Below are 27,481 nucleotides of genomic sequence, written 5' to 3'. Positions count from 1 at the left end.
TATGAGGTATACAACAGAGCTTGCTGAACTAGAGTGGCACAGATAACACAGTACTGGGCTGGGGCATAAGGGGCCACATCTCTCATAGTTACAGAAGTAGATGTTTAAAATTAGATATAGAAAGAATAGTCGCAGGGATAAAAGTAACAACCATTTAGGAGCACCTGGGTGGCTCAGTTGGTTGAGCATCCAAGTGTTGGTTTCAGCTCAGGTCATGATCTCACAGTTTATGGGTTTGAGCCCCATGTCTGACTTTGTGCTGGTAGCTACTTGGGATTTTTTCTCTCTCTCTCTCTGCCCCTCCCCTCCTTGTGCTGTCTCTGTCTCTCTCAAAATAAATAAAATTTTTTTTTCTAAAAATAGTAACAACTATTTATTTAGCATTTATTATATTCCAAGTACTCCTTAATATATTCAGCTGACTTTATCATTGCAATATCAATAAGTAAATAATACAATTAATATACAAATAAACAGAGGCTCAGAGACATGTTTTACCTGAAGTCCTAGAACCAGCACATGGCGGGGATGAGCTTTCACACTGCATCTGTCTGATTTCTGAGACCGTGCTATGATCCTGATTCCTCAGTCCTGTTAGTTCTAAGATTCTATGAATGTGTTAATATACCTATGATGATGCCTTTTTCAATTGTGAAATATAGCAAAGTTCATAAAGCATGTAGTCATTTCTGCAGAAATTTTACTGACATGTAAGTATGTAATACTTTTCTACTTTATAGATCTTATAATGAGCATACACCTTATAATTTGGTTTCCATAGGTTTGTATCAAAGGCTGGTACATTTAGAATACATTCATAACTGGTAAATTGCTTAGTTATTTTATTTAGCTCTGATGAATAGAATATTGAGTTGAATTCAAGATATTTAAGCATTGAGATGGATGAATTCAGTGTTGATGGGTGAACGCAGATACAAATTTAATGTATTTAATGATACTGTTATAAGAAAACGACCATATACCAATAACATCTATGCACACACGCTTCAAGTATAACTTTTAAGTAGGAACAAATATAGTGGACTCAGCCTTCAGTTTAAGGAAAGTGCACCTATCAGGTCCCAACTGCTGCTTGAAGAAAGTCACCTGAAGGTATATTCACTTCTAGATGCAGCAACTAATTAATGTAATGCCTGGGCGTGTTCAGCCAGACCCCATACTGCCAATTTTATTTAGTTTTAGATTATTACATTATAGACAGAACCTTCAACTTTATCTATGCAGCCTCTAGCACTTGCAGCATCTCATAAGAGGTCAGACACTACAGTTATTAAAAGCTGGTTTTGGTGTGTCTGCGTGGCTCAGTCAGTTAAGTGCCCAAGTCTTGATTTCAGCTCAGGTCATGATATTGTGGTTCGTGAAATCGAGCATCACATTGGGCTCTGCACTGAGTGCTCTCTCTTGTGTTCTTTCTCTCAAAATAAATAAATACACTTTTTTTTTTAAAGCTGTTTTCTACAGATTGAATCTGAAAATTAAGACTGTAGAGAAGGGATAAATGGGGCCCCTTGGGAACAAGGGAAAGGCTAAGGTTCTGCCTCAAAAATTCTGCGTTAGCTTCCTTTTCTAAAGGCTGTCAAAGAAAATTTCAAATGGAGAACTTTTTTCCATTTCTTACAAGGAAAAGAATTTCCACTTTCTCCTGAGAGATTACAGAAGCTCATTTGGGAAGAAAGGAGAGAGCAGAGAGGCTGATACTGGGGCAAACAGAGAAGCAGCAAAGGCAGGCAGACAGGAAGTAGCTTCTTTGCTTTGGCAACTGTTTTGTATTTGTCTCTGAGTCGTCCTTTAATTTCTGAAAACACAATGCTCAGTGGCCCTTCTGCTAGGGAAGTAAAAGGAAAGAGCAAGCAACCGACCGTTATTTCCTGAACTTACTGTCACGGAAACCCTTCACAAATCTGAGCTTTCTATACTATTTATATGCACGATTTATGGTAAAGATACAAGGTTTATAAAGTCATTTGACAAATGAGAAAGTGATGGTAGCAGACACCAAGAAACATTACCTGAGCTCAATGAAAGTTGCAAAGAAGACCAAAGCATTTTCCAGAACATGTTCCTAGTTTAGCTTAGATAATTACAGTCCTGTAGGAACATATGGTTTGGTGTAACAGGATGACTTAAGGAGACATAAACTAGTGTACTTGTGCTGCTGCTATTGATTCCTTTGCAAATGGGTTATAAGAGTGTTTGCTCTGCATAAGAAAGGCAGAAGGATTCCAGTGAGTTTGAATACTGGCCTCCCTTACCCTTTCTTGAGGCTAGAGCTTCCAGAGCAAGGAAGGGGGCCACCCCACAAGGACAAAGCTGACTTCCTGAGATGCAGGTCAGGGGAGGTGGTGGGTTGATAAGTTCCAGAGTACCGGCTCTTTTTCTAATGCCCGGCTTTAGAAGTATCAGATCAGGAGGGCAGATGACTATAAGGATGCCAGCGAGACCTGGAGCACATGTCTCCATTACTAGCCTGGCACAGAGGGAGTCAAAGCACACCAGGAAAGCTGCCCGTTTTTGAATTTGGGCGAAGTGTTTTCCCAGAAATCTTCTTCCTGATTTTCCTGGACTAACGGAGACTGGTTACTTTAGGGGAATGAACAGTTGCTTGAGAAAAACAACAGACATTGTTGTTTCAGTATTTATCCTCAAATTGGCAAACAGGAAACAGTGTCACACACGCAAAAGAAGGCCCTCTGAAAACACCACTACCTGAGAAAACAGTACTTAAAATGCCACCACACGAATTACTGTACTAAGAAAGTCACATTTTCCAAGTCTGATTCATAACATTAATGTTCAACTGGAAAAAAATACGTAAATTTCTAAGAAACACTTCCATAGAGGGAAGTATATATTAATTACAACTGAATACCACGCAGTTGGCTGAAGTTGAGAGAGAAACATTTTGGGATGAATTATGGAACAAAAGGTATACATGTCTAGCAATTAATCTCTAAAGTCCTTGGCCAAAGTTTCTCTTCTCATCTGAGCTGACAAATGTGTTTTGGGATTTGATAGCCAGAAAAATCCTTGGGAGGTATTTTAAGAGTAATTTTTCTTAGAGGAGGCAAAGTAGTAAAGAAGGCAAGGTGAATTGCCTTTAGTATTTCTTTGACATACTTCTCTTTTTAATAAGGTAACACCACATTGATCTGCAACAATACAATTTAAATAGAAATTTAAGATATATTACACATTTTGTGGTCTTTCAAAATAGCAATGCACCACTAAAACAATTTCATCAAGCATAATTTAACCTTTCCGTGATGACCCAAGGTCAGTCTTATAAATTATCTATTAGTTGTGTGATCTTGGGCAAATTACCTGAACCTCTCTATGCTTCAATGTCCTCATCTTTACTATGACAATGATAGTATCTATCATACAGAATAGTGGTGATAGATTAAATGAGATGATCCCTGCAAAAGCACTTAGCATAGAGTCCTTTACACTATTAAGAGACCAATATGGTAATTACTGCTTCTTTCTAGTATATTTCTCTGCTCATGATTGTGATCTAGGAAAATGAGTTGACCTATGAGTTTAACTGCTGATGTTACCATTTAAAATTTCAAACTTATATTTCTCTTTTAGGAAAAAAAAAAGATTTAACTCCCATTTCTTCTAATATGGTAGACTGATGTCAGCAGCAGCCCTCAGTATAAAAGATGAAAAATGCTGAATAAATATTTTTAAAATCTTAACTACATAGTTGGATTGTCAGAAGAATAACCAAATCTTATGAGGTACGAAAGAATTCTGAAACCCCTTGGTAGGCCAGGGCCGAAGAAAGGGTTTTCCCAGAGGATTCTGATCATCCTTGAAGGTCTGATCATCCTTGAAAGAGCATGAGCTTTTTAAACTGTGGAATGCTGGGGGTCTGAGGACATGCCTGGGGCCCTGTAAAATAAAAAGTTGGATCCAAAGCCTATGAGATCCCTGCCCCTTCTTCTGTGCCATTCCCCCATAGTAAGTGAATTTGAAAAACAATCTGCCTTGCAGAGATAGACAGTAGGTGGGGTTAGGAGGGTGAGGGGAAAGGGACCCCTGAAAATTCCTCATCACAAGACTACTTTTGGGAATGTCTGAGGATGGAATTCATACTACTTATGGGCCTCTCTTCAGGAATATACTTTCAACCCAGGCCTCAAAGAGCTCCCAGAGATAAATACCAAGGAGAACGTGAGCTTACAGTCACCACTTACCCACTTTGTGAGCAAAGGCAACTTTCAAAATATTTCTGTGACTCAGTTTCCTCATGTAACAAATATAGCTGATAATAGTACTTTTTAAAAAAAGGGTTATAAAAACAAAAACCACAAAAAAGCCAAATTTATTAATGCAATTTTAAAAATCTGAAAATTGACTGATCATTAGGGCTATGTCTAACTTTTTAAAGTGTGGTAATGGTATTATGGTTATTTTTAAATTGAGCTGTCTTTCAAATATACATATAAAATATAGATGAAAAAAATAGTACTTATAATAGGGACTCTTGAAAAGATTAAAAGAGTTACTATGTATAAAAGGGCTCTGAAGAGTGACTACCACAGGGTAAATATTCAGTAAATACTAGCTTTATTAAATGATATGGGAAACAAATGAATAGAATGGATTTAACATTATAAACAACCTGATTTTGCTTTTGTAAATACAACTCCTCTCTTTCTTTAACTGCCCTCCTCCCGCCCAAGCATGCCTGCAGAGAAAACACTGGAAGGAAACAAACCAAAATGCTAACTCTGTAGGATATGATTTGGGGAAATTTATTTCTTAGATTTTTTTTAGTTTTTAAATTTTCAACTATCATTATATATTTGTTTTAAAATTAGAAAGGAATACTTTAGAAACAAACAAAAATGACTCCTGTTTCTTCTAGTTGAATCCCAGTACCTACCAATGCTAGCATGCTCATTTTCTTCACAGAGATCCAGTTTAGCCACATAATTTTCAGGTTAGTAGGTAAGATAAGAGAAAGATGTCTAAAGGAAAAAAATATATCAAAGGGAAAATTAGCAGGTTCCCACGTCATGGAGGAGAGAAATAGTTTCAATATTTCTGTGCAGAAAAACAGACTGGCTAGTGGTGGCACTAATGGTAAAAGCCAGCAGAGGTATGGGGGTAAGGAAGATGAGGTTTTATTCCCTAAGGTTTAACTTGCTTAGCTTTTGTGATTATGACCCACAAAGTCAAGATGTCCTATATGTATAAATACAAATATTTGAATGATAAGGACAAGTGACACAGTTAAGTCTGAAAACAAAGTCTACTTTAAAAATAAAATACATGATTGGAAGAAGGAATAATAAACCAAAGTCACCTTTCTTGTAATTTAGATATATTTTAGTCTTTATGAATCAATCTACTGTAACAAAACTGTCCCTGGAGTGCTGTCATATTTTCTGCCTGTCCAGCACCTTCTGAACACCCTTGAAATGTTTGAGGAATATCTTTATTGGTCCTACTTTCCTAGGGAGGAGCCAGAAAACTGGTTTCCTCCACTTTCCATGACGCCAGAGCAGCACTGTGGGACCAGAATCCACCAAATGGATGCCCTGCTGAGCAATTAGCTTTGAAAGCAAGTAACTTGAAGATGAAGTATGGAGAATCCATTCGCAGTAACCATGGAGGGAAGGGTCAGACTTTCTGAGGGCAGCACGGTAGGGTCACCTGGAAAAGTGACATAGTGACCTTTTCCCCAAAACAACCTGAGTGGCATACTGTGCTCTTCCTGGATGCACACGTAACTATCGGATAAATTCTGCTCTGCTCAGACTAGCCAGTGTGGAGTCTGCTGTTTTAAAGAAATCCTCCAAAATTAGGAATTATGACAAATGCAACCTCTAAAATATAAGGAATAACAGTAGATGCCTCACAGAATTACAAAAATATTAGATAACTAGTACTTGACTGGTAGGTCCTTTGTTCCTACTAAGTAGAGACTAAATTCCCATTACAGGTGGGGAAACTTTCCCCAGATCACATACAACTTGTAAGTACTCGGTAGAACTAGTATTCAAATCTACATATTTCTGGCTTCAGAGTGTGAAATCTTATAACTGACATGGACTTCTCCCCTGACACAATTCAACAGGGGGATATAAAACAAAGATCTAATGACAGTGCAATAACACTTCCTGAAGAGGGAAATCTCAGTTGCTTTTACCAAAGCCCTTTTTCAGACTGATTTTCAGTTCACTGTGGCTTCTAAACTGAAACATAGAAATGGGATGGAATCCACATAAAAAGTAAGAATGCAAAATTTGGTCAGATGCTAAAATGGATGCTGGGAATCACACATAGGAATGACTTTCTTTTTAAAACCAATTCCTGTCAATCACTAAAAGCAAAACACGACTGTAAATCTCTCAGGGACATCTGAGAACATTATTAATGATGTAACATGTATCATAAAAAGCAGAGGAATAGAAAATAATATGAATTTTTAAAAGTACAGTTCAACTATATCTTGATTTCTGTAATCAGCTCTATATTGCAAATTGCCACTTCATCATGGTAAATTTGCAAATGTACTGGGAAGCTTAAAAAGATCTTTCAACACCTGTTTTAGGGAGACCAACTACCTTATATTAGCCCCTCTGCACAATTAGAAAACAAGAATCATTTACCAAGTCTGCTTAAATCTTAAAACATGAATGCATTCAGTGATAATTTTATCTTGCAGAATAGAAAAAAGCACAAGGGAGCTTCTAAATGTTGGCTCTCATTATACTTCCAATTATTTCAATTATTTCAGATTATGCATAAGGCAATTTCCCCTTTGACAAAATGCTGGATAAAGATACCCAGAGCAATCTAAACAGCAGCAGTCTTTGTACATATGGTAAATGATGTTCTGGGAGGAACAAAAAGCTGTTAAGTTAGGTGATGTAATATGAACTTGCTTTTCTTATGGAAACACTATTGTAACAAACCCTTGCATAATTAAACCTAGTCCAAACTTTATATATGATGACTGTAAGCATCTCATTTAATCAATGGTGCTGCATTATTTCAAAAACAATTCCAAAAAACTAAAATGGCAACCAAGATAATGAAACTATGTCGACTATGGTTCCTGCTTGATTTTATGATAAAAATCAAAGGATGAAGAAATGGCATAATCAGAACCACAGAAATAACAAATTTTTCTTTGGGTAAATATAAGATGTCCATTTATCCTACAAACCAAAAAACCCTTTCCTAAGGATTTCTTACTTCATAGGAATGAGTGGCTTTTCAATAGCCATGCTTGTCTTATATGACCTTGGACCCTAATCACTTCTGATAGAGATAAACTCTCATAAAATGGACCTGTCTATCTCATCATGGAACTAAGACTTTTGAGGGAAAAAAGGATCATTTAACTGCTTTTTGAGAAAATATCATTTTTTACTAATCTTTCTTATAATTAAAGGCCTAGATATGGGCTTTCTATAACAAACAAAGAAGATTTCCAATTTCCTTATAAAATTTTTTTTAATTCTAAATGTTGTTTTGAGAGGGAGACCGAGAACATGAGCAGAGGAAGGTGAGAGAGAGAGGAGAGAGAGGAAAGAGGAGAGAGGAGGAGAGGGGAGGAGAGAGGAGAGAGAGAGAGAGAGAGAGAAGAGGAAAGGAGAGACGAGAGGAGAGGAGGGGGGAGAGAGAGAGAGAGAGAGAGAGAGAATGCCAAGCAGGTTCCCTGCAGAACCCTGCAGAATCCCATGAACTGGGAGATCATGACCTGGGTCACAATCAAGAGCCAGATGCTTAACCAACTGAGCCACTTGGGTGCCCCTCCAACCTTAAGATCCTAGCTCCTCAACACTACCAACTATTCTTTGGACACCGAGAGTGCTTCAAGTCTTTCAATACAAGAGTCTTTAAAAAAATGAAGATAACAACATTTACTTCTTCAGCATTTTCCATCCATCCTTCCATCCCTCAGAATGTGAATTCACACCACCAACATGCCTCAAGGCTTTGAAATAAATTGTAGTCAAACTGAAAGACAATAAATTATGGTGTATATATGAAAAATTTCCACCTCTACATCACGTCTTAGTATAGTAATAAAGTAAACCACACTCTGTCTGATGCCTTCTTGATTTGTATCCAGCTCCCTCCCGGCCCCAAGTGTCAAATGCGGTCTGGCCATCCTCTAACACCTCTCTTCTCTACTTGGGGCCCAGTGTGTTCCCTTTCTTAAGGCTCTAAGGATAAGCCTTGGTCTAGTCTCCCATCTTGTGCACGATACTTTATTTTTTTTGGCTTGCCATGTAATATTTTTAATGATTTTATTTTGAAATAATTTTAAATTTAGAGAAAAGTTGCCCCCAAAAGTACAAAGCATGCCCATGTGCACCTTATTACCCAGCTTCTCCTAATACTAACATCTTACATAACCACATGATAGCCATCAAAACCAGGAAATTAATATTTGTACAATATGATAAAGCAAATGACAGATCTTATTTGAATTTCTTCAGTTTTCTACTATCATTTTTCATATGTTACATTGCATCCCTAATCACTTTGGGGTTTTTTGTCATGCAGAAGTGTGACATCTGGATCTTATTTGGTCTTTTTCCAAATAGCTACCCAATTGTTCACAGCAGCATTATTCATAAATAGTAAAAAAAATAGAAACAACCAAATATCCATTAACTGATGAATGGATAAATAAAATGTGATATATCCATATAATGGAATATTATCCAGCAATAAAGAAGAATGAAGCACTGTTAGATGCTACAACGTGGATAAACCATGAAAACTATGCTAATTCAAAGAAGCTAGTAATAAAAGACCACACTGTCATGATTTTTTAAAAACTCTGTAATTATAATTTATATGTCTCCTTTCACCCAGGAGTTGTTTAGTAAGAGAACTTAATTAATACCTCGGTATAAAGGTGTTTCTCTTTTTTGTTTTTGTTGGTAAACTCTGGCTTTTAGCATTAAGAGGTGTCCTTTGTCATGTTTAATGCTCTTTGGCTTAAATCCTACACTGTCTAATACCAGAATCACTAACATTCTTTTTTATTTCCATTATACAATATGAAGTTTTGTCCATCCTTTGTTTTTTGAATATGTGAATCACTGTTTTATCTAGGTATCTGATATAGAATATATACTTGGGTTTTACATTATAAGCCAAATTGTAAATCTTTTTAATAGGTAAATTAATCCGATTTCATTTATTGTTAGGATTGATATGTCTAGTCACACATCTATCATTGTATTTTATAACCAAGAATTAAAAAAAATAACCCTGTCTCCTTCCTTACAAGAGGCATATATTGATATTCAGGAGAGTTTCTTGTTTTTCTTCTAGTGGCCACCTTTGTACTGGCACTTTTAAATGTCCTTTATTTAACCATTCACCATCTGGCTTATTAGGTTTTTCATTGGCTGATGGTATTCTTTATCACCCGCTTATTGTTTATACAACAGTGATTTTTTCCCCCCAACTTTCATCTTTATCTCTTCTCTTCCCATTTTTTAGTTACATTATTTCAATTTTGTCACAGTACACAATGTTTGTGTATTAGTCTATTGCCATCATGCCCATCCCTGTTCTAGTCTCCCATGAACATCTATATACATGCAAAGGCCACAACTGATGTTAGTCCTATGCTGATGTTTTTTCAGTCATTATTTGGGAATCCTGTAGTTCAGGGTCAACACACTTTTTATGTAAAAGACCAGAAAGTAAACACTTAGGTTTTGAGAAAATTACTCAACTCTGTCACGGTGTAGCAGAAAAGCAGCCATAGATGATATGTAAACAAGTAACTGTGGCTATGTTACAATAAAACCTTATTTACAAAAACAGATGCCTGACATTGGTTTGCTGACCCCTGCTCTGGTACATTCTTTAAGAAAGACTGGTAAATGCAGGATTCTCTAAATTTTTGTATGGTCAAAACTGTTTCAGTTTTGCTTTGATATTTAAAAGGCAACTTGGCTGGATATAAAACCCTTGATTCATACTTTCTTTCAATGAGACGTTTTGGTTTGTTTGTTTGTTTTTTTGAAAATGCTGCCCACTGTTGTCTTGACTTGTAGATTTTTAAGTCTTATGCTAGTCTAATTATTTTGCCTTTCTAAGTTACTTGATCTTTTGGCTTAGAGTACTTGAGTATTTTATCTTTGTCTCTGAAATCTAGGAATTTTAGTCTGATATGTCTTAGACTTGTTCAGTCTGCATTAATTTTCCCAAGTACCCAATGAAATCCCTCAATGTGTAGATTCAGGTCTTTTTCTATTTCTGTAATTTATTTTTAAATTATAGTTTTAAATTATTATTATTTTGTTTCCCCCTTTTTTTCTTAGGGACTCTGAAAAAAATGTTTTAATGTTTTTTATTTATTTCTGAGAGACCGACAGCGTGAGCAGGAGAGGGTGAGAAAGAGAGGGAGGTACAGAACCCGAAAAGGGCTCCAGGCTCTGAGCTAGCCGCCAGCACAGAGCCCCACGTGGGGCTCGAACCCATCAACAGTGAGATCATGACCTGAGTGGAAGTCGGACACTTAACCGACTGAGCCACCCAGGCACCCCTGAAAAAAATTTTTTTAATGATGCTTTCTTTGCTCATCTTTCATTCCTCTTTTTCTTATACCTGAAGGGTTGGCAGAATAAGGCACTCCAAAATATGACACTGTAACATAAAGATTATTTTGAGTTAAAGCACTTGAAAAACCAAATCACAAAAACAAACAAAACCCACGTTGACCTTCCTTCTTTTTCTTAAAAGTAGGATATGAAATTCCAGGATGCAAATTGTTCTTCCTAAACTAGAAGGAAAGTAACATTCCAAGGACCAGAAGTTGAGACAAAAAATTTTTATACAAACAGACCTCATTAAAATAATTCTTACCTTCCTTTAGCCTCCTCACACAGCTTACCTTTCTCCAATTGCTTCTTTGTTCAACCTATTAATTATATAAAATCCTTGATTCACACTTTTTTTCAATGCATATGAGTTTTGCTATTCTTCACCCCTTATGTGGGCTTCTGTGTCATGCAAAACTTATATAAATTTGTGTGTCTTCCTCCTGTTAATCTGTCTTATGTCAGTTTCTCAGAGCCTGCCAAAAAACCCTAAGAGGGCAGAGGTAAAAATCTGCCTCCCCTCAGACCCTTAATTCCTTCTTCCTTTATGTCATTTTCATTTTCCTGGTTATTTTCCTGTCTAACTTCAAACCTCTTATTAAATTTTCATTAGCATCTATTTTCACTTGGGTAATTTAAAATTTATTCTTCATTTCTGAGACCATTTTGTCTTCTTTCCATTTCCTGAGTTCAATCAACTCCTTTTCTATTTATCCTGGTTTTTGTCCATTTTGCATTTCTGACTCAAGAGTGTGTTTTCATATCCTCAAATGCTTGATGTCCTTAATTCTGTCTGGAGTGTGAACTTATATTTTTCTTTTACTTCACAGTCATTTTGCAGGGAAGGACTTTCCTGAATTTATGGCTACGATTTTGTGTTTTCTGATTTTTCGCGAAAATTCTCTATTTTTTTTTCATTTTTATGATATAGGAGTTTTTCTTTTTAATCCCTATTTTAAATGGAATCTTTTTATGTCTGCCTAGCAAAGCCCAGGTACTTGAATGAGTTTTTCTGTCAGTGTGCTTGTTCTGGTGGGGAGAAAGGAGTTGTCAGTCCTCTGATTATGTGATTCTCTTCATCTTACAGAACCCTAAATCCTCCGTACCTTCAACCCGATTTTCCTCTTTTCTCCATCTAACTGCTAAAAAGCCCCTTCTTTTCTCTTTGCCTGTTTTCCCCTCCTCCAGAAGAAAGACTGCCCCAGTAAGTGATGCTTACCCTTTTAAATTATGCTTGTGACTTGTGGGGCGCCTGGATGGCTCCACTGCTTTGGATTCTCTCTCCCCCTTCCTCTACCCCTCCCCGGCTCTCTCTCTCTCTCAAAATAAACATTAAAAATGAAATAAAATATGCTTGCCCCTTTACGCTGGACCTGTCTTTTCAGTCACATATAATTTAAAACCTTTTCCCTATAATCCAAGCTCTGATCCCCTTACACATTTTTCCAGCATTTAAAATTTTAGGCTGGTTAACTTTTCTAGTGACTATTCAAAATCACCCTTAGGCACCTTTGCTAACCTCTCTCTTTTGTCTTCTTTGCAGTTTTTTGGTTTTGCTTTTGCTCACGAAAAGCATTACGACGGAGTGGAGGTAAGAAGGAAGTATAAGGAATTGGACTTGTTAATGTTTTTTTCTATTTACTCACAGTTACTTTGCACTTTTGGTCTTGTCTCTCTCCAAGTATGTGTGCAGAACTTTCATAATTGGGAAGTTGTTTCATATTGTTTTCAGTTTTCGAGGCTGATTATTATATCGCTACCACCACTTTACACTATCTGGAAATGTGTATGGAATGTTTTATTTTAATTCACCAGAGGATGGAGAAAGAGCCAGACACAAGTTTTCAATTCAAAAAAAGATGACCAGTTTAAGGAGAAAAGCAGGGGCCCAGCTGACTGTTGCCAAGAATGTGGCAATAGGAGAAGAAGACGTTTAGTTCTGTGTGTCCAGAGTCAAACTCAGGCTATGATTTCTCCCACTGATTCTCAACACCTGCCACATCACAGGTTTTGGAGGGTATATTCTGGGGTCAGAGAGAACAGGGAAGGGAAGGATACAAACAAAGTGGTCTATAAAACTGATAAAAAGCATCATCTCTGCAGTGAGACGCTCCAAGCTTTTGATGTTATGAGATAAAACTAATAATCAACTGAAAGACATAATATAATAAACTCTTGTATATCCAGAGTAAGCTTAGTTTAAATGGATTTTTAAAAGCACCTAAACACTATACAGCAAGGTACACTCGAGACATCATTACCAGGTTGAAAAAAACAATACAGTCAAGAAAAACTGAAAATGCAGTGAATGGTTAAGATAGCTCTACTATCATTAAACACAATTTCCTTTCCAGTTCACATAACTCCAAAAGTAAAAACAAAGCCACAATCCATTTGCTCCTAGAAACTACCCTGCAATTTGTACCCTGAACTGATAACATTTAGCAGACAACTAAAAAATCTGGGGATGTATAATTCTATTATGACCTAATGTATTTTATTTCCTCATCATGCCACCTACCCATCCTCAAAAAATGTGATTTCAAAGATAGAGTAGTGGTAAAATGTGATACCAATTACACTAATTGTAAAACTGGCCACACCTTGCTTTTATTATTTACAAAGTCCTTCCAGACAGTAAGAGTAGTTATTATTCCCCTTCTACAGGTATGAAAACCAAGGTTAAGTCCTAGAAAGCCAACGATGACACTAAAATTCTAAAACACATGAGAAATTGAACCGTAAATCAGAAAGCTACAAAATTAGCAACTAGAAGCTTAAGCAGCTGCACACAAAATTAAAAAAAAAAACAAAAAAACAAAAACAGAACAAATGAAAAAGACTTAAAAGCATGCTGATTTCAATTTCTCATAAAGGTTTTTTTTTAATGTTTATTTTTGAGAGAGAGAGAGACAGATCGTGAGTGGGGGAGGGACAGAGAGGAGGGAGACACAGAATCCTACAGGCTCCAAGCTCTGAGCTGTCAGCACAGAGCCAGAAGTGGAGCTTGAACCCACAAACTGTGAGATCATGACTTGAGCTGAAGGCAGACACTCAACCAACTGAGTTACCCAGGTGTCTCCCTTTTTTTTTTTTCTCAGAAAGGTTTTTGAAACTTGGTATCTTGAAAAAAAAATTTCCATTGAAAAAAACCCTCAATAATGGGGATAAACACCAGAATGAGTGAAATGGAAAACTCAGTACTGAGGGCTTTATCTTGAATTCAGGTATATATATGAAAAAACATTTAAGGGGCAAAGGAGAATAGCTTAAAGAATTCAAATATATTCTCATAGGAGATAAAAAGAAGGAAATGAGAGGGAAGGGATAATGGAGATTTGCTACATAATAGTTAACAACTTTCCAGAACCAATTAAAGATGGGAATCCTCAGATAAAGTGGTCTCAGAGTATTAAGTAGAAAAAAAGTTTAAAAATTCATATCTGGACATCACTATAAAACTACAGTACATCAAGCACAAAGATAAAATCTTACAGACTGGTAGGGAAAAGGGATGGATTATCTTCAGAGGAATAGCAAATAATCTTACAACAGCTGTCTTATCAACAGAAATAGATGTCAGGAAGCAATGAGTGATAGATCTTCACACTGAAAAGGAGTACAGAATTCTATACCTAGCTTAGTCATCATTCAAGGCTGTGAACAAAATAGAGACATTTTAGATCTAGACTAAGAGAGTGTGCTATTCATAGACTGTTAGTGAAAGGAATACTAAAGGATATGGGATGCAGGATAAAAACAAAAAGTGTAACTGATACGTATGTATGTAATGAATATTAAAATATTTACAATTAATAATTTACTTGTTTTTCAGTGAAACACACAAAAACTGTAGAGAACAAATGGGGAAGATGTGGGGTGAGGGAAAAAAACATGCTAAACAGAGAGTTAAGTAACTTGCTGGGGAAAACACAGAGTAGGAGGATCCTGAGTTCACCTCGTCCCATGGATGCACCGAGGTAAGTACATCTATTACAACTAACCCTGAAAACAAAGACTGGCAGAAAAGACTTTCCACAGTAAGTCATAGAGAGAAGGCCACAGAGAAAAGGGTATCAGGGGCAGAGACATAGTTGGGAACCAAACCCCTGGATGACTACACAAAATCTGGAGGGATATTAGAAGCACAGAGAAGTGGGGATCAGCCCCCACATTTGGCTCTCCCACCCTGGGGATCAGCACCAGGAAGATGAGTCCCCATAACATCTGGCTTTGAAAACTAGTGGAGCTTAACTCCAGGAAAGCTAGAGGGTGACGTGAAATCTGGTCCTGAAACTTAAAAAGCCTATGCTAAATAACTCGGCCTGTGACACAGCACAGAAGCATCATTTTGAAAAGTACCTGGGATAAAGGTGAATGAGATTTATTAACTAATCTTACATCTGTGCAGGACGGGCAGGGATCTGTAGGAGATTTCTTTAAGAACAAAGTGCTGGGAGGAGACATTTTCTTGAACTCCCTCAGCCTACATAGCCAGATGTTTGCAGAAGCCAGTTCTAACACTCTCCATCTACTATGTTAGCACCAAATGCCCCACTTGGCATTCCTCAGCAGACCTGCCTCCAAAGTGACTCGTGCAGAAGGGGAGATAACCTCACACACCATCATGCCCACGGTTCCAGCAGCCAGGCCTCTGAGCTGGCTGTGGAAGGAGTAAGCCCTGCTTTCCATATACCTACCTACCACTGTGGCAGAGAGGCTAATTGCAGATAGCTGGGCTGAGTCTTGGCCCCACCCACCAACAAGCTCTTGCTGTTGCAGCCAGACCTCTTAGCAGTGCAGAGAGTAAACCATGCTTAGTGTGCCCATGACAGATGTATCCATTCATTGCAGCTGGCTGGGCTGAAGGCAATTGCAGCCCCACCACAACAGGCGGGCACACCCCCCCACAAAGGGAAGCACTGGAGCACCTGGTTCTGGTGACTAGCAGGGACTGTGCACAGGGCACCACAGGACCTCTTCTATACACGGCCACTACTTTCAAAGTCAGGAGATATAGCTTACTAATCTAGGATACAGAAACAAATGCAGAGAGTGAGACAAAATGAGACAGAGGAGTATGTCCCAGTGAAAGAATAAGACCTTAATCACAAAAAAAGAGCTAAATGAAATGGAGATAAGCAATATACCTGATAAAGAGTTTAAAGTAATGATCATAAAGATACTCAACAGACTTGAGAAGAGAATGGATGAACTCAGTAAGAACATCAACAAAGAGATAAAAAAAATATAAAAAGAAACAGAGCTGAAGAATATAATACCTGAAGTAGAAAGTACTCTAGAGTGAATCAACAGCAGATTACAGGATGCAGAAGAATGGATCAATGATCCAGAAGACAGGGTAATGGAAAGGAACCAAGCTGCTCAGTAAAAATTAAAAATCATAATAAAAATTAAGGAGAGGTTAGGGGGACTCTGTGATGTCATTAAGTATAATACCATTCACAATATAAAGAAGAATGAACAAAGTCCAAAGTTAGTAGAAGGAAGGAAATAATAAAGATTAGAATGGAAATAAATGAAGTAGAGATATAAAAAAAAACAATAGAAAATATTGATGAAACCAAAAGCTGGTTCTTTGAAAAGATAAACAAAGTTGACAAACCTTTATCAGACTCATCAAGAAAAAAAAATGAGACAAGTCAAACAAATAAAATCAGAAATAAAGGGGTAGAAATAGCAATTGAAACCACAAAAATACAAAGAATTACTACAGCAGACAGTGAAAATTATATGCCAAAAAACTGGACAACCTAGAAAGTTGGTATAAACTTAGAAACATATAATCTTACAAAACTGAATCAAGAAGAAATAGAAAATGTGGACAAACTAATTACTAACAAATTCAATTGGTAATCAAAAAACTCCCACCAAAGGGTCTATGACAGATAGTTTCACAGGTAAATTCTACCAAAAATATGAATAATACTTAATATCTATTCTCAAATTATTCCAAAAATTAGAAGAGGGAGGAAATTTTCCAAGTTCATTCTACAAGGCCAGCAGTACCCTGATACAAAAACCAGACAAAGACATTACAGAAAAAGAAAATTACAGATCAACATGAACATAGATGCAAAAACCCTCAACAAAATATTAGCAAACCAAATTCAATATTTATTAATTAGAAGGATCATTCACCCACCAAGTAGGATTTATTCCAGGATGTAAGGGTTCAATATTCATTAAGTCAATCAACATGATACATCACATTAACAAAAGAAAGGATAAAAAGCATACAATTATCTCAATAGATGCGAAAAGCATCTGACAAAATTTAACGTTCATTCGTGATAAAAACTGTCAACAATGTGGGTTTAAAGGGAATATATTTCGATGTAATAAAGGCCATATATGAAAAACCCACAGGTAACATCATACTCAATGCCTCTAAGATCAGGAAGAAGACAAAGGTATGTACTCTTACCACTTTTATTCAACATAGTACTGGAAGTCATAGCCACAGCAATCGGACGAGGAAAAAAAGGCATCCATATCAGTAAGGAAGAAGTAAAACTTTTACCATTTGTAGAAGATATGATAAGATACACAGAAACCCAAAAGACTCCCACCAAAAAACTGCTAGAAATGATAAATGAATTCACTAAGGTCACCAAATACAAAAATCATGATGAGGTCCTAATCATTTTTGCTCTTGATTCCCTTGCCTTTGGGGGTGTGTCAAGTAAGAAATTGTTGCGGTTGAGGTCAAAGAGGTTGGTTCCTGCTTTCTCCTCTAGGGTTTTGATGGTTTCCTGTCTCACATTCAGGTCCTTTATCCATTTTGAGTTTATTTTTGTGTATGGTGCGAGAAAATGATCTAGTTTCATTCTTCTGCATGTTGCTGTCCAGTTCTCCCAGCACCATCTGTTAAAGAGGCCCTTCTTTCCATTGGATACTCTTTCCCACTTTGTCAAAGATTAGTTGGCTGTATCCTTTTGGGTCCAATTCTGAGTTCTCGATTCTATTCCATTGGTCTATGTGTCTGTTTTTGTGCCAATACCATACTGTCTTGATGATGACAGCTTTGTAGTAGAGGCTAAAATCTGGGAGGTGACACCTCCCGTTTTGGTTTTCTTCTTCAATATTACTTTGGCTAGAAATCCATTACATTTCTATATACTAATAATGAAGTAGCAGAAGGAAAAATTAAGAAAACAATACCATTTGTAGTTGCACCAAAGAGATTAAAATACCTACAACTAAGTTTTACATAGAAGGTGAAAGGTCTAATCTTTGAAAACTCTAAGGCAATATGAAAAAAACTGAAAATGGCACAAATGGAAAGATATTCTATATTCATGGACTAGAATAATTAATATTGTTAAAATGTCCACACTACCTAAACCAATTTAAAGATTCAATGCAACTCCAATATCAAAATACCCAATAGCATTTTTCACAGAACTAAAACAAATAATCCTAAAATTTGTATGGAACCACAAAAGACCTAAAATAACCAAAGCAATCTTGAGAAAGAACAAAGCTGGAGGTACCACAATCCCAGATTTCAAGATATACTACAAAGCTATAGTAATTGAAAACAGTATGGTACTGGCACCGAAAGAGACTCATGGATCAGTGAAACAGGATCGAAAGCCCAGATATAAACCCACGCACAAATGGCCAATTAATCTATGACAAAGGTAAAAACATACAATGAGGAAAAGACAGTCTTTTCAATAAATGGAGTTGGAAAAAGTGGACAGCTACATGCAAAAGAATGAAACTCGACTACTTTCTTATAATATTTAAAAAATAAACTCAAAATTTATTAAAGACCTAATGTGAGACCTGAAGCCATAAAACTCCTAAAAGAACACATAGGTGCTAATCTCTTGTACAATATACTTAGCAGTGTATATAGGTCTCTCCAGGTAAGAGAAACAAAAGCAAAAATAAACTACTGAGACTACATCAGAATCAAAAGTTTTTGCACAGCAAAGAAAACTGTCAACAAAACTGAAATGCAATCTACTGAATGGGAGAAGGTATTTGCAAATATATATCCAATAAAGAGTTAATATTCAGAATATATAAAGAACTTAAGGAACTCAAAAACCCAAACAATCCATTTAAAAAATGTGCAGAGGACTCAGATAGCTATTTTTCTGAAGATGCGCAGAGACCAACAGACACATGAAAAGATGCTCAACATCACGAATCATCAGAAGAAAACGCAAATCAAAACCACAGTGAGACATTACTTCACACTAGTCAGAATAATTAATATCAAAAAGACAAGAAATAACAAGTATTGGCAAGGATGTAGAGAAAAGCAGTATGGAGGTTCTTCATAAAATTAAATAGAAATACAATATGGTCCAGTAATTCCAATACTAGGTATTTACTGAAAGAAAAAGAAAACATTTATTTGAAAAGATATATGTACCCCTATATTTACTGTAATATTATTTACAATAGCCAAGTTATGGAAGCAACCCAAGTGACCAATAGATGAATGGATAAAGGAGGTGTGGTATATATGTACAATGGAATATCACTCAGCCATAAAAAATGAGATCCTGCTATTTGTGACAACATGGATGGAACAGAGGGAGCTATGGCAAGCAAAATAAGTCAGAGAAAGATAAATACCACATAATTTTACTTATATGTGGAATCCCAAAAAACAAAACAAACTAACAAACAAAGATGGACTCTTAAAAGTCAGAGAACAAACGTGGTTGCCCAAGGGCAGACGGTTGTGGGGAGGAATGGGTGAAATAGGTGAAGGTGATTAAGATGAACAAACTTCCAGTTATAAAGCAAATGTTATGGGGATGAAAAGTACAGCATAAGGAACACAGTCAATAACAGTAATAATAATGTACAGTGCCTACACTTAATCATAGTGAGCGCTTAGTTAATGTATGGCTGAATCACTACACTGTATATGTGAAACCAATGTAACATTGTATGGCACCTATACTTCAATAATAAAAACATAGATAAAATACTGATAAAGTTCTTGCCTGTTTGAAAAGAAATACTGATTTTGTTTTTGCTAGAAAACTTTCTATTCTATATATTTAAAAATTTTAAGAGTACCCATTAAGAAAAAAAAAAAAACCTGAGTGCTACTACTTCTAAGACAGCAGAGAATTTTTTAAAAAGAGGATGAAAAAAAAAATGAAGATAACAAACCAAAAAATAAGAAAAAAGGAAGAAGTATAACTAGTAAAAAATATACATCCCTCTCATCACACTCACATATACAAAGGCAGTATACATAATTCCAGCTATATTAGAAATCACAATCACATAAGCAGATTTAATACACCTATTTAAAATAAAAATATCAAGAACCATGTTTTCTATTTGTAATGCACTGATTTCTGCTAAAAACATTAATATATTAGCAAGACCTGCTGAAAAGCAGCTGACTGTTCAAATGGACAATGTTTCAAATGTTTATTGCTTTTACACATGATATCCAAACTGAAGTTCAAAAATAAGGAAATAAAACTTTAAGACCAGAGGGAAGAGAGTCAGAGACACTGGAAGTATGGGCAAATGTCGATGTTTATAAAGAACTACACATGAAGGTTCCAGGGTGGCTCAGTTGGTTAAGCATCCAACTCTTGATTTCAGCTCAGGTCATGAGCTCATGGCTCATGGGATTAAAGGGATTAAACCCTATGCACTGTCAGTGCAAAGCCTGTGTGGGATTCTCACATCTGTCCCTCTATTGTGTGTACCCTCGTGCTCTCTCTCTCTCAAAATAAATAAACATAAAAAAAACCCCACTACATATGTATAACTCTAAAGAGACAAGAAAAGGCACCAGTACCTAAACATTACTCAGCTAATTCTTTACTCCAGTTTAGTCTATGTTCCTTTATTATAGCTTCAGACAATGCATCAGCCAGTCTTTTGTATGCTACAGATTAATCCAACTGACCTCAGTTGTTGAAAGCTAACATATTAACTGCATGAAGTTCAGGTTGAAGCTACAGACATCCCTTCTCTGCCATCCCAACATAATCATTCCTTTGCAGTCATCATTCCCAACTTCTAACCTAGTAAGAAGCAAACATGCTGAGCTTTATGTTTTTTTTTTTCTTAAATAGTTTATTGTCAAGTTGGTTTCCATATAGTACCCAGGGCTCATCCCAAAAGGGGCCCTCCTCTATGCCCATCACCCCCCTGCCCCTCTCCCCCACTCCCATTAGCCCTCAGTTTGTTCTCAGCATTCAAGAGTCTCTCATGGTTTGCCTCCTTCCCTCTCCTCAACTATTTTTCCCCTTCTTCTCCCCCATGGTCCTCCATTAAGTTCCTCCTAATTCACCTATATGTCTGAGCTTTATCTTTAAGGGGATACCAGCCCTTCCTCTTCAAGTGAACTTAATTCAGAAGCTTTCACACTACTGTGAATTTAGAATCAGTGGATTTTTGAACTGGAAGAATGAGAAACCTGAGGTCCAGGCAGGCAGGTGATTCATACCCCATCACACTGGTGCACGTAAAGCAGCTAAGACCAGAACCCAAACCCATCTCTTGCCTCCATGCCAGGGCTTTTCCCCACTATATCACTTAGCAGGTCTAGAAGAGGAAGGATGGAAAGGAAAATAAAATACTTTAATTTTGTTTCTCACAGTTCCTTTGGCCTAGTGCCTCAATACCTTTCCTGTTCTAAATCTTTTCACTTTGCTGAAGCTATTAGTCATTCCTAGGAGGGCTCATGGAAGGTTCTCAAAGGAGGCTTAGAACAGTTCCACCTTGCAATCCATCATTTCCTTAAAAGTTGGCATCGTTCCCAGGCTGCTGCTTCCTCCTCCAGCCAGCGAAGCTCCTGTGAACAACATAGTAGCTTCCTCTATGGGATAAGCATGTTCAGTCATTTCCATCTTGATGCCACTTTATTTCTAAAAGCAGACATATATCTTTAGCCTCCTTTTCAAGGAAGGAAGACCCACCAACCAGGAAGCCACTTGACTGAACACAACCATGCTAAGTGTGTGAGAAAGTCCTCTTGTTAATATAGTTCTAGGCAAGAGGGAAGGTCCACATTTTCAAAACCATCCTAGGAATAACCAATAATTTGTAATTTATTTATTTACAAATAAACACAAATGCAAAACCACTGGAAAATTCGTAAGTCACAAATGTTTCAAATGTTTCATTGTGGACCAGGATCCAGAGTTGTAAACAAGAGGTGAACTCAAAAGTGTTAGAAGCCTGAGGGAGGGTCGAGAAATAAAAGGAAAACAGAGAAATGAAGGGCTGTCCAAAGAATATCCCAACTTTCTTCCTTTTCCTTTTCTCTAACAGACAGCCCATCTGCCAGGGTCTTCTCATGAAGGAGTGCCCTGAGTCTCTTAACAAGAGCCGAAGGCCAGACAGGACTCAACCCCCATCATTCCTGCCCCTTCTTTGTGGCTACTAAGAAGATCCTGTGACACGGATTCCATTCTCTTGGAGAGCAAACAAACACCACCACCACCACATAACGTGCCTATGCTTTTCTTCGATTACACACTTTGAAGATGTTCAGGAGAAACAAAAACCTAGTCCCGTTAAGGAATGAAGTTATATTATTCAGCCTTCGTGGATAAATTAGGAATAGCTGGGAGCAGTCAAAATGACTCTGTGTGCATATACTTTAAAAGGAACTTCATAATCTAACCCAATCCCTTCTATGTACAGATAAAGAGACTGGGACCCATACATATTACCTAACAAGACCAGGGTCACAAGTCCAGTTGGTAGCAAATCTAAGACTACGCTACACCCTGAGTGTCCTATCAGACCAGACTTGTTATGAGGAGGAGACAGGACTCGAGGGGCTGCATATCCCAGAGAGAAGGAAGAAACTCAAAGGCTGTGAGATACTGGAATTTTAGGTGTTCATACTGAGTAGTAGCAAGATGACTTGCAGAGGCAACAAACATCTGGATTTTGCAAAGCACCCGATTGTAAAAGGGAGAGGTACTACTTTATGGTAGAGGAAAACAAGTGAAAGAAAAAATATACACATCATGATAACAATTCAGTTTACTTCAATAGTCAGGGATCATGTTAAGTGCAGGTTAATAATGAAAAGCGAAGAGGAAAATAATTAACCTAGTTGACTTCATGAACCAGTGTTCATCATAATTAAAAGATGCTTTTCCCTTTACATTTACTGGGAGTATATTCTATTATCATAAAAGTGTTTCATACAATGCAGATTCCTGGGCTCTCCTCCGGAGTTACTGACTCAGAGACCTGAATTTCAAACAAGCTTCCCATGGATAGTGACATGTAAGAATCAATACAGCCATAATCCAATCATCGCAGAATTAGACAGACCCTGTTTGTCTTCCAGTCCTCCCCACACCGATTTCAGAGTTAGAGGTGCAGAGAGAAAGTGCCCTTAAATCACAAAGGTTGTATGTGAGAGCCTGCCAGGCTGTGCCATCAGGCCTTCACTCCCCACCATGTCTGGAAGGACAGATGGGCTGAACTGGGCTAGGTGGTAGTGGTTTAATTTTTAAGATTCCATTTTTTAGGCTTAAAGTGCAAATAAGTATCATTTTGTTAATGGAAACTGTACCACATTTTCTGCTATAAGTATGCATTCCTTTTAAAGTCAGGGCAGGGGGTGGGAAAGTTAATGTATTAAAACAAGCAAACAAAACAAGAGACACAATTACTATTTTTTATTTCTTTCTTAATGTTTATTTTTGAGAGAGAGAGAGAGTGAGCGCATGAGTGGAGGAGATGCAGAGAGAGAGAGGGAGACACAAAATCTGAAGTAGGCTCATGAACTCATGAGCCATGGGATCATGACCTGAGCTGAAGTCAGACGCTTCACTGACTGAGCCACCCAGGAGTCCCCAAGACACATAATTATTGACTTTCTGGGCTATACCCCATTCCTGCTCCTGTCAATAAGGCCAAAGCCAGAGCACCCCCAGCCCAGTCAAGCTCTCCCCTCAAGTAGCAGCTCCTCAGAGTACAGGCCAGTGCCATGGATAGCCTGGGAACTATCCTGCTATGCCTACAACACTAATTCCTAGAAAGATAGAAATTCCTGAGAAGCAGGATGTGTGATGGGGAACATGGGAAGGATAAGTGGCCTTTAGCTGCCTCTCTGCCTGGCCCCATCCTCCAAGCTCTCTCTAGAGTAGGGTAGAATGGTAGTCGGGTATGAGAGGAGGCAGAGGAAGGGAGAATCCATACTAGAGGACCATATTAAACTAAGGATACCTACTCATTTTCCCAAACCAAGAATGCCCTGCAGGGCAAAAATGGATGAAGGAGGCAACACCCAAATTTTCACACCCAAATTGCTGAGGCAAATTTTCAGAAATCCGTTTTGAGGAGAGATTGAAAATAGGGCAGTAATCACTACCTCTGAGACTGGATCCCCTAAATATAATGAGTAGCACTCAACTCTTGATTATCTCTGCTCACCAAGGACAAAGGAATTAGCAGGGGAAAAAAAGGCTGACACATCTCAGGAATTGAGGGTGTGAACACTATCCTCTTAATTCTCTGGAATACACACAAGAATTACCACGAAAGTTGAGCACAAATTCTAACAAGTTCCTGCCCAGCTTGATGCAGGTCTATCTGTCTCCTGTTACAACTGCAGCAATGCTTCAACATCTGCTGTGGCTCACAGCCTCCCACCTTATCCATGCTCACCTAGCAACAGGATCTTTATACAAAAGTCCCCCAAGGCCCTTTAACAGTCTCCAGGAAGACTATCTTCATGCCAGAAGACGAATGAAGCCAAGGAAACAGCAGAATACTGCCAGTATCTCATTTTCCATTCCAACGAGGCCAGATTTATACTAAAATATATTTGTACTTGTATATGTGTGTGTGCATGCACCTTCTCGAAGCATACATAAAAACCATTAACAAGAATTACTCTACAATGCTGATATTGGTTCTTTGTAGTGACTTTAATTTTCTTTACACTTTTCTGTATTTTCCAATTTTTATCATGAAAGTGATATCTTTTAATAAACATTTTGTAAAGTGTTACTTTAAAAGGTAATAATGGCTATTATTTATGTGAGATGAACATGGCATGTAATAGACAGATAAGGCTATTTATGTTGTGTGCTGCGTAAAAGTAGATGAAAAGAAGAAACTTCACTTTCTCTTCTCTGTAGCCCTTTGTTGCTAATCATCTATAAAGTTCTCAGGCCTTTGCTTAACGATTTCTTGGAGCCCTTATAGATTATATACTACAGTACCATAAGAGTTTTTTTTTTACCTGAGATGCCAACAAATGGAGAAATGATTAAACCAAATTTTCACATGTTATTTTCCTTTTTTCTTCTCTCATGACAGATATCTTAGCAGGTAGTGGGAATATTAGCAGCTGGATGGAAGAATTATTTGTAAAATTATTAATTTCTGAATAATTGAGAAGTTGAATATATAGTTTTTATATCATAGAAATGATGAAATTCAACTATCAGTGGATTTCTTAAAAATCAAATAATATAAATGAGAATTTCCTGCTCTCACAGTACAGAGGTTCCTTATTCAAGATGCTTCATCTGCTTTACCCTTCCCCAGTGAACACTGTTATGATTTCAAATCCGTCGAAAGCTGAGAAAATATCCCTGACCAACCCTAGTTATCAGATGGCAATAGATAACATCCATAAAGCTTTTCTGTTTCTTCCCTGCTACATATCTTCACTATACAATTCAGCCACACAACATCACATTAAACCATAATCTGATGAAGCTCAACTGTTTTGCCAGGGCCCATAATGCCTGAGAATGTTACACTGCTCCCATGTTTGAAGGCTGGTTCTCTAAAGGATGATACTAATAAATTTTAAAAAAAGGGATAATGTCTGTGAAAACATTTACGATTATTGTAGAACACAGCTATCAACCTGTGGGAAACAAAAAAACTTTAATTTGGGTGCTCTATGCCCTTAGAAATGCCATCTGCACAGTTGGGAAGACCTGGAGCAGCTGATGGGGCTGAAGTTAATGAGGTAAGGTGTGGGAAAGAACAAAAAAGGTTTCCTCAGCTCAGGGCTCAAGGAAGGCTGTGGAACACTCCTCATTTCTCAGTTGAGTATAAGTTTCCAAGGAAGACTCATCTTGAGAATTCTCAGTGGGAGGGAGTTAAGCCAGAAGTTAAGGGAGAGAGAGTTCAGCCAGATGGCTCGGTCTATTAATGGAGCCCTCTGCCATGTTACTATGTAGTTATTCCATGTCTCTAAACGTGGAAATGGAAGCATGTGTAAACTGGGAAAATAATGCTCAGCTGGGGGCCTTTGGGGCCTCTGGCTTGATTAATTATACACCAAGAATGCCAAAGTCACATCTGGTTCCTGATAAGATGTTTGGATTTTATTCTCATTGCAATACGAAGGTCATAGAAGAATTTTAAGCTGGAAATGATGTAAATCCATCCTTCTTTTTGGGGCACAACAACTATAGGATGCGCTTAGCAATCCATCAGTGATTCTCAACCAAATCCTGCACTCTGTTTGCTCATAATCACACTATGGGTATTAAGATATGGCGGTAACACAGTAGAAGTTAAAATTATAACAAAACCACCTAAAAGATATCCCTATTGGCTACACTGTAATTTAAGAAGTTAGAACTTCATATATGTTAATAGCTCTAATTAACAGCATAGACCTTTCCTTTTGGGATTTGGCAGTGATAACAGCTCAAGCAAATCCTTGGAAAACCTAAAATAACATTTTTACAAGAAAAGCAGCAGTGCTCACAGTTAACTAACTTGGCCTAGAAGTTAAGAGAATTGGAAATGTAAAGATGGTATCTTAACAAGTGTCATTCTACTATTTTACAGCTCTTGCCAGTACAGCACTTTAAAAGATGTGCATTACAGTGAATTTCCAACTGAAAAAGTAAATCCCAAATATGGGCAAAATTAGCAGCCGCGTTCCTTGCCATTGTAATAAATGATGAGGTAGGTGTTACAAAGATGAAAAAGCAGGGCATCTCTTTCTAATCCTGACAGACCCTCCGCTTCTTCACCGATCCTTTATTTTGCAGTGAAGGTCTGTATGAGGAAGTTGATTCCTGGTATGTTCCTGATAAGAATGCACATTTCCAGGGGTAGCAGCAGGGACTACATCGCTTTAGGAAACCTTGTTCCTGAACTTGTGCCAAGTTTCTCTGAATCTTGGAAACTGGGAAAGTGTCTGTGCTCCTGATTAATAATTTTAGCAAATAGATTGAAACCAGAGGAAGTATAATCACTAATAGAGAGGGACATTCAGTGACAGAGCTCCTGTGGTTTAGCTGCTATGAGGTGGCACTCAAGCCATTGAGAGCAGGCATGGCTTTCATGCCCATGTGTTTACATGAGCCTGAGCTGAGATCCTTGAAGGGATTAAGACCTCCTCTGTCTCATGAAGAATACAGACCAGGCCTCCTCTCAATTTTCTCACAGGCAGTTTAAATTATTCTTCTACCTTTAATCTCGTTAAGACTCGAGTTGAAGCTACTTGGTAATAAAATTATTCTCAATTTATATCACACATGGATGATTGTTCTCTCCCCTCCACGGGCTGCAAAACCCTCCAAGTCAGAGTCATCTCTCTTGATCCCCACTCACCCATCATATAAGCATTTCAAACAGTACGTGAAAAAGTGAAATAAATAGTAACTGTCTTCCAGCCTCGCTCCCCAGAGATAACCACTATTAAGTTTCTTGTTATCTTCCTCCATAAATGTTTGTGGGAAAACACAAACTTTTATGTTATTCAATGGTCGATCCAATGAGCAAACCTTAAAAGAAATATGGATTTACAGAATTTTGAATCATTTCTGGTTCAGGGTTTTATACATAATTATAAGTTACTGTAAAATAAGGTATGTATGTGGACCTGCCAAGGTAGA

At 37.5% G+C, this 27,481-nt stretch overlaps 1 protein-coding gene across 3 annotated transcripts in view; it reads right to left on the bottom strand.

The window, feature by feature from the left end:
- UBE3D (ubiquitin protein ligase E3D) overlaps positions 1 to 27,481 on the bottom strand; it is a 152,356-nt gene that overhangs the window by 31,831 nt on the left and 93,044 nt on the right. The gene's annotated exons all lie outside the window — the stretch shown is intronic.

Source organism: Crocuta crocuta, unplaced genomic scaffold, assembly GCF_008692635.1.
Source record: "Crocuta crocuta isolate KB4526 unplaced genomic scaffold, BGI_CrCroc_1.0 scaffold9, whole genome shotgun sequence".
Lineage (NCBI taxonomy): Eukaryota > Metazoa > Chordata > Mammalia > Carnivora > Hyaenidae > Crocuta > Crocuta crocuta.
The sequence above is the reverse complement of the archived record's forward strand: the minus strand, read 5'-3'. Positions and strand labels throughout refer to the sequence as shown.